Source organism: Bos javanicus, chromosome 5 (genome assembly GCF_032452875.1).
Source record: "Bos javanicus breed banteng chromosome 5, ARS-OSU_banteng_1.0, whole genome shotgun sequence".
Lineage (NCBI taxonomy): Eukaryota > Metazoa > Chordata > Mammalia > Artiodactyla > Bovidae > Bos > Bos javanicus.
The window spans coordinates 26,849,379-26,856,245 of record NC_083872.1 but is presented as its reverse complement, the minus strand read 5'-3'; positions in this window follow the sequence as shown (position 1 = coordinate 26,856,245).

Here is a 6,867-nt window from a genome sequence, read left to right as displayed (position 1 = left end):
TATTCAGGGAACATTTATTGAGCAGCTAGTATGTGTCATCTTATGACTGACCCCTCCCCTTTCACAGGCCTCCTCCTCCTTTTGAGAGGGGGTATATGATAGGGCTCTGGGGTCCTGGGCAGAGTTAGAGCCCTGGGCAGCTGGGCAGAGATGGAGCAAAGCGGGGTACAGAGGTGAGAGCCCCCCTACAGCCTGCACAGTGCCCAGAGGCAGTTGCAGCAGCAGCCCCAGATTTACAACTGCCCTGGCGCTGATGCCATAAAAGCAAACGATCCTTCTCTGTACTAATTTCTGTGTAATTAGATCTCTCCTGGCATGGAAAGTGGGGAGTGGGGGTGGCCAGGAGGGGAGGGTGCCAAGGACTCTTCACAGAGGTGGAAGGAGGGGTTGTGGGACACGCATGGCTTCGTGTGGCGGAGCTTGGGCACAGGGATCTGCGTGCACTGTGACAAAGATGGAAAAGGAAATCATGCACACACGGAATGCGAGGAGGCAGGAGTCCTGATATGGTAACACCCTTGTGCCCAGGATAGGGACAAAGCTGGTGTCCTGCACAAAGATTCTGAAGCCAGAAGAATAACTCCTGTGTATACATAGGAAGAATTGAAATCCTTGGAGGAGTTGCATATGGATACCCCCACAAGCAGCCAGATAACCAAAATCCCACAGAGAAGCCTGAAGAGTGAAAAAAAAAAAATGTGTGGCCCCATCACATTTACAAAAGACTATAGGTGGCTTAGATGGTAAAGAAATGCACCTGCAATGCAGGAGCTCCGGGTTCGATCCCTGGGTTGGGAAAAGCCCCTGGAGAAGAGAATAGCAACCCATTCCAATATTCTTGCCTGGAGAATTCCATGGACAGAGGACCCTGGCGGATTACAGTCCATGGGGTCTCAAAGAGTTGGACATGACTGAGCGACTAACACACACATACACATGTATCTGCTCTCATGTTTAACCTGCATGAGAGCAGATACACCCTTCGTAAATGCAAAAATGACAGCAGCTACACTAAATAGGAACTCAATAAATGTTTGTTTCCTCCTCTGCCCCCACCTATTGCTTGCCCACCTCTTGGAGGCAGAAAAACTAAAAGATGAAAAATGTCTTTTTTTTTTTTAAAGCAAAATTTTCTTTAAGATATTTGAAGATAGAAAAAAAAAAAAAGAATTAGAGGAATGTGGGGATGGTTAAAGAGGGAACAATCCCGGAATCTTGACTTTCCTTGGGAAGAACAGTCTTGAATGGAAAAAGTATATAGTTATTATTACTATCCCCCCATCCCACCCCATGGTGACAAACAATGGCCTTGGGTATGGCAGTAATGTCATTTGGGACAACACTTATACAGAGCTAAGTATTCATTATTCACGGCAGTGTATTCGTGGAGGCACCTCAAAGGGCCTCTTATCCAGGCTCCCTCTGCAGCCCAGATTTCTTTCACAGTAAGCCTGCCAGGGCATCAGCCAGCTTCTGCTTCAGTATTTCTCCCCAAAAGGAGCTCTTTACTTCATGAGCAGTTTGCCCTCTGTCACTGGACAGCTGTAATGGTTAGATATTTTTCGGTAGAATTGAAATCTGTCCTCTTTTAAATTTCAGAATATACTGTTTCTAACTGCCTGTCATATCTCGAGTTATTCTAATGTTTTAAGACCAGTTCAATCAAAGCATTAATCATCCCCCCACAACAGCAATAACAATTAGATACCCATTGGAAAATCAGGAGATTCTGATCTGCACAGATGACTGTCATGTACTTATCTTAAGCCCTTGTTCTAATGGGTAATTCCTGATTAACCTGAGTAATGAAAATGTATCACAATAAAGAAAGATTTGTCATGCCTTGTTATCACTTCATAAGGCTGTCCTTCTACATACCTGCCATAACATCAGGATATTTCTATCCCAATAAAACATGATCATGATGTGCTTGGCTAATAAAAAGGAAAAAAGCCACGTATTAAAAATATGTTTAAAATGATTTGCGTGAGTGATGTAAATATAAACCACCACCATCATCAGTGTCAACAATATCCTCAGTTCATTTGCCTTTTGCAATCCCTGCCGCATCTTTGGGGTGGGAGGTAAAGGAAAAGGGAGGCAGAAAATTAGCATCTATTAAACGCTTTCCATTGCCAGGCACTGGGCTACACTCACAATAACCCTGTGAGATGGGTATTAACATGCCTTTCAAGTGAGGAAATTGGACTCAGAGAAGTTAAGTAACTTGCCTGAGGTCAGATGGCTAGTACAGGGAATCAGGATTTTAACCTAGGTAAGTCTGCTTCCAAAGTCCACACTTTCCCCCCTAAGCTCGGACAGGTAAATTTTACTTTGATGCCCGCAGAGCCTCAACGAGTGGGTTCATACATGACGTTAGTGAGGCGTCTGTTGCGCTCAGAGACCTCCCCCTTCGCAGTCTGGACTCCCTGAGGGGCAGCCAGGAGTTCAGAGCCTGAACTTTGTGACTTTTGTGCTCGGTCATATTACTGCCATCACCCAGGGGTGCCCACATACAATCTCAGGTGGGGTACCACAGGCACCGTGACCGCTGTACGGTGACACCCTCACAAAACACAGTGTCATATTCAACCCACGCTGCGACCCACACAGGCCGGCTGTTCCTTCCCTTCTCCTGAGCAGTGAGGTGCGCAGCCGGCAGGGGTCGCCGGCACACCAGGAATTACCACTCGCTGGGCCCGAACAGAACGGAACAGAACGGAAAGTTCCTCCTCTGTCTTCTCCTAAAATCTCTCACTAATCCCTCCCCTTTCCTGCTTTCCCTTTCTAGCACCCCTCCCCTTCCCCAGGCCCTGTAGTTTCCTGTTGATAAGCTGGATAGTTGCTCCTTATATAGCACCTAAACTGCCCAATCCCAGCCTAGACTAGGGACCAGGGTTTCAGGCTGTCAGTCCTGCTTTGGGGATGCAGGTAGCAAGTAAGGAGCCTGGATTGCGCAACCTTCGGGTTCGCCCTTGACCAATTAAGAGTCTGCCTCTTCTCAGTGTCTTCCCAGCACCATGTCTTGATCATCCATTTATTGTCCCATTGTTCATGTAACGTATGTCCCAAACATCCCGAGACTCCCAGGGTCCCTTAGCTGCTTCATCTTGGGACAGCCTAAAAATGAAGGAGGCGGCAAATCTCTGGTGGAGTGAGTGACCTGTGACCTGTGGTTTTAGATGAGAAATCACAATTTGGGGAGTACAGGGGAAGGACTCAGGTACCCTGATTCCCAACAGAAAGAGGGGTCAGGCGTCTGCTCCCTGCAGGAAAGCTGTGGTTGCCTTCTGGGAGTGGCATCTCTCTGCTCTTTTCTGCCTCTCCCCTCCCATGCTGTAGCAACAACGCCCCAGCTTTTCCAAGCCCCCTTCTCTCTGCAGCCCCCTCCCCGCAACTCCTGGAGCCCAGTGATTGGCGGCTGCCTGCTGCAGGGCCGGCTGGGTTTATGGCTTTGCGGCAGCTGGGGAGAAAGCGAGGCCAGAGACAGAAAATGGAAACCAACCAAGAAATCGAGAATGATGAAAGAGTAAAAGAGAGGGAGACTGAGAGACAGAAAGACCTTGAGAATATCAGATACGCCAAATCAAAGTAATGAGAGGGACAGACTGAAGCACAGATGGACACAAAGAAAATCATAGAGATGGTGATAAAAGATGAAAAAATATAAGAGGGATGGGATGAAAAAGAAAAGAAGAGCACACAGGAAGACATTTGGATGAGCCCCGAGAGTGGGGATGTTCAGGGCTTCCCAGGGCGACAGGAATTGCTGGTAGTACGTAAGGGACTGTACATCTAGGGTAGACATCTAGGGATTCCTAGAAATTCTGAGACAGAAGAGGCCAGAGGATCTTGCAGTTCTCCCTACACCTGTGCTACCATTTATCTGTTCTAGCCTTTTCCATGGTCACACCCTCCTGGAATTTTAAAGGTTTTTACCAAAAATGTCCTCCTTAAGAATGACCCATGGGACTTCCCTGGTGGTCCAGTGGTTAAGAATCCACCTGCCAATGCAGGGGACGTGGTTTGGATCCCTGATCTGGGACGATCCCACATGCAGCAGAGCAACTAAGCCCATATGCCTCAACTATTGAGCCCACATGCCCAGAGCCCGTTCTCCACAGCAAGAGAAGCCCCTGCAGTGAGAAGCCCACACAGCGCAACTAGAGAGCAGCCCCAGTTTGCTGCATCTAGAGAAAGCCCGTATGTAGCAATGAAGGCCCAGCACAGCCAAAAACAAAATAAAAAAAAGAGAATGACCCAAGATCTAATGTGGAAGGATCTTGCTGCATTTTCCATGAAATGAATGGGAACACGGAGGTCTGGGATTTAGGAGGGATTTCAACATTAGAGCTACACTTTGTTGCACATATATTAACCTATAAGGTTGTTGGCTCTGTATGTACCTTGACTGGCACATACCAATGTTTATCTTATGTGATAGTAATTTCTCTATCCTTTTTGCTATTATATAAGTAGGCTCTTTAACAGCGAGAGCTGTGTCTGCCCTTCTTTGTGGCTCCCACAGTGCCTTGTTCCTGTTTATTGAGTGAACCAGTGAATGGCCCCTGGAGATGTTTAAGCAGAGGTTGGATGACTACCAATGAGGGATGGAGTCTAGGAGATTTCTGCACTGAATGGGAAGCTGGAAATATACCTCTAAGCCCCTTTTTGGTTTTAAGATTCTATTAGTCCATATACATGAAACTGAGTTTGCTGTTTCTTTTCCTAATTCTCCAGATATTCAGGGGTAAGAAGCAAAGTGAGAAACCCCAAGTTACAAAGTAACTGGCTCTGCACAAGGTGTTTTACACAGCTGATCTCATATAATCATCACAGATCCGTTTTGCAGATGAGGGTTCAGAGAGATGAGGTGTTTCACTCCAGGTCACGTGATTAGGAAATACGGCAAACTAAGTCTGCTGCTGCTGCTGCTACTGCTAAGTCGCTTCAGTCGTGTCTGACTCTGTGTGACCCCATAGATGGCAGCCCATCAGGCTCTGCTGTCCCTGGGATTCTCCAGGCAAGAACACTGGAGTGGGTTGCCATTTCCTTCTCCATTGCATGAAAGTGAAAAGTGAAAGTGAAGTCGCTCAATCGTGCCCGACTCTTAGCGACCCCATGGACTGCAGCCTACCAGGCTCCTCCATCCATGGGATTTTCTAGGCAAGAGTACTGGAGTGGCTTGCCAAGATCTCTAAATCCTGGTGATTGCTATCACGCTGTGTTTCTACCTGTTTGAGAGATTTTCAAGGTTTCAGAAAGGCAAAGAAGGAGTTGAGAAATGGAGGTAACAGGAAGACATGGCTTTTAAATTTAGGGATGGGAGAGAGATTTGGAACTCTTAGGTAGGGGGAAAAATCTACTTTTCTGGGAGTTACAATAGGACATTTCTGCTCTTATCTGATTATCAACAGGTACCTGGAGAAGAAGGGACAGGCACAGAAAAACTGGGGAGGTTGGGTACTGAACACTGGAATCTCTTGCTATGGGTTCTGGCATTGGGAGCATGAGACATACAGGTACCTACAGAATGCAATCTTGGGATTCCAGGCCTTTCTCTTTCTGCTAGGAGGATGTTGGGAGGCTGGGTGAATTTAGGGATGTCCACGTTGTAGGGGTCCTATTTAGTGGCAGAGCTTAGACTAATGCTGTGCAGTAGAAATTTAATATGGGTCACATACATAATTTAAAATCTAGTGCCTGCATGCATGCTAGGTCGCTTTCAGTTGTGTCTGATTCTTTGTGACCCTATGGACCATAGCCCGCCAGGCTCCTCTGTCTATGAGATTCTCCAGGCAAGAATACTGGAGTGGGTTGCCATGCCCTCCTCCAGGGGATCTTCTGGACCCATCTTTTACTGGCATTTTTACGTCTCTTTCGTTGGATAGTGGGTTCTTTACCACTAGTGCCACTTGGGAAGCCCAAAATCTTCTAATAGCCACATTTGAAAAAGAACTAGGTGAAACTACCTTTAATAATGTATTTTATTTAACCCAATCTATTCAAAATATTATATCCCTTCAACATGCAGTCAATATAACATTATTTTAAATTTGTTTTAGTTTTGGTGTTAAATATGAAATTTGTTATGCGATTTGCAGTTGACAAATCTGTCTACACTAGTCACATTTCAAGCGTGTTTTAGTGGAGAATTCACTGGTGGTCCAATGGTTAGGACTCAAGCTTCTGTTGCACAGGGCACAGGTTCTATCCCCGGTTGGGGAAATAAGATCCCTCATGCTGCAAGGCCAAAAAGCAAAAGAAATTAAAAAAAAAAAATCAAGTGTTCAGTAGTGGCGTGTGGTTGGTGGCCATCATGTGGTCAGTGCAGGCTTAGAGAGTGCCTAAATCTGATTGGTCACAGGCAGCAGGATCTTTGATGTGGGATCCAGACATCTTGGTTCCCACCCTTGATTGTACTTACACCTTGACTTAGGAGTCCTTGTTTTTCTGTGAGACTAGAGACATGTCCCCACTTCCCATGGGTCAGAAGAATTGCATATCTATTGCAGGGTATCTGTTTCAGGCTCTATGAAGTCCAGCTGTACAATTACTTCTACCTGAAACACTCTCCTTAAGTGCCTCTTGCTGAGTTGCCAGTGACCTCCTGGCTGTCAAACCAGCTATTTCCAGGGAAACTTTCCCTGGCTTCTCTGTTGCACCTGCTGCTGTGGCCTTTTTCCTTGACTCACCTCCCCTGAGTTGCTTCCTACCTCTCTGATTCTTCTATCTTCTCCATGGCTCAGCACTCCCCATCCTTCTCTTCCATGTTGATGGTCTCCTGAGTGCTGCCCTTGGTCCTCTGACCTCTCACTCTACACTCAGGGAGGCCTGGGTAATCTTTCTTCACTTGTATCATCTTTA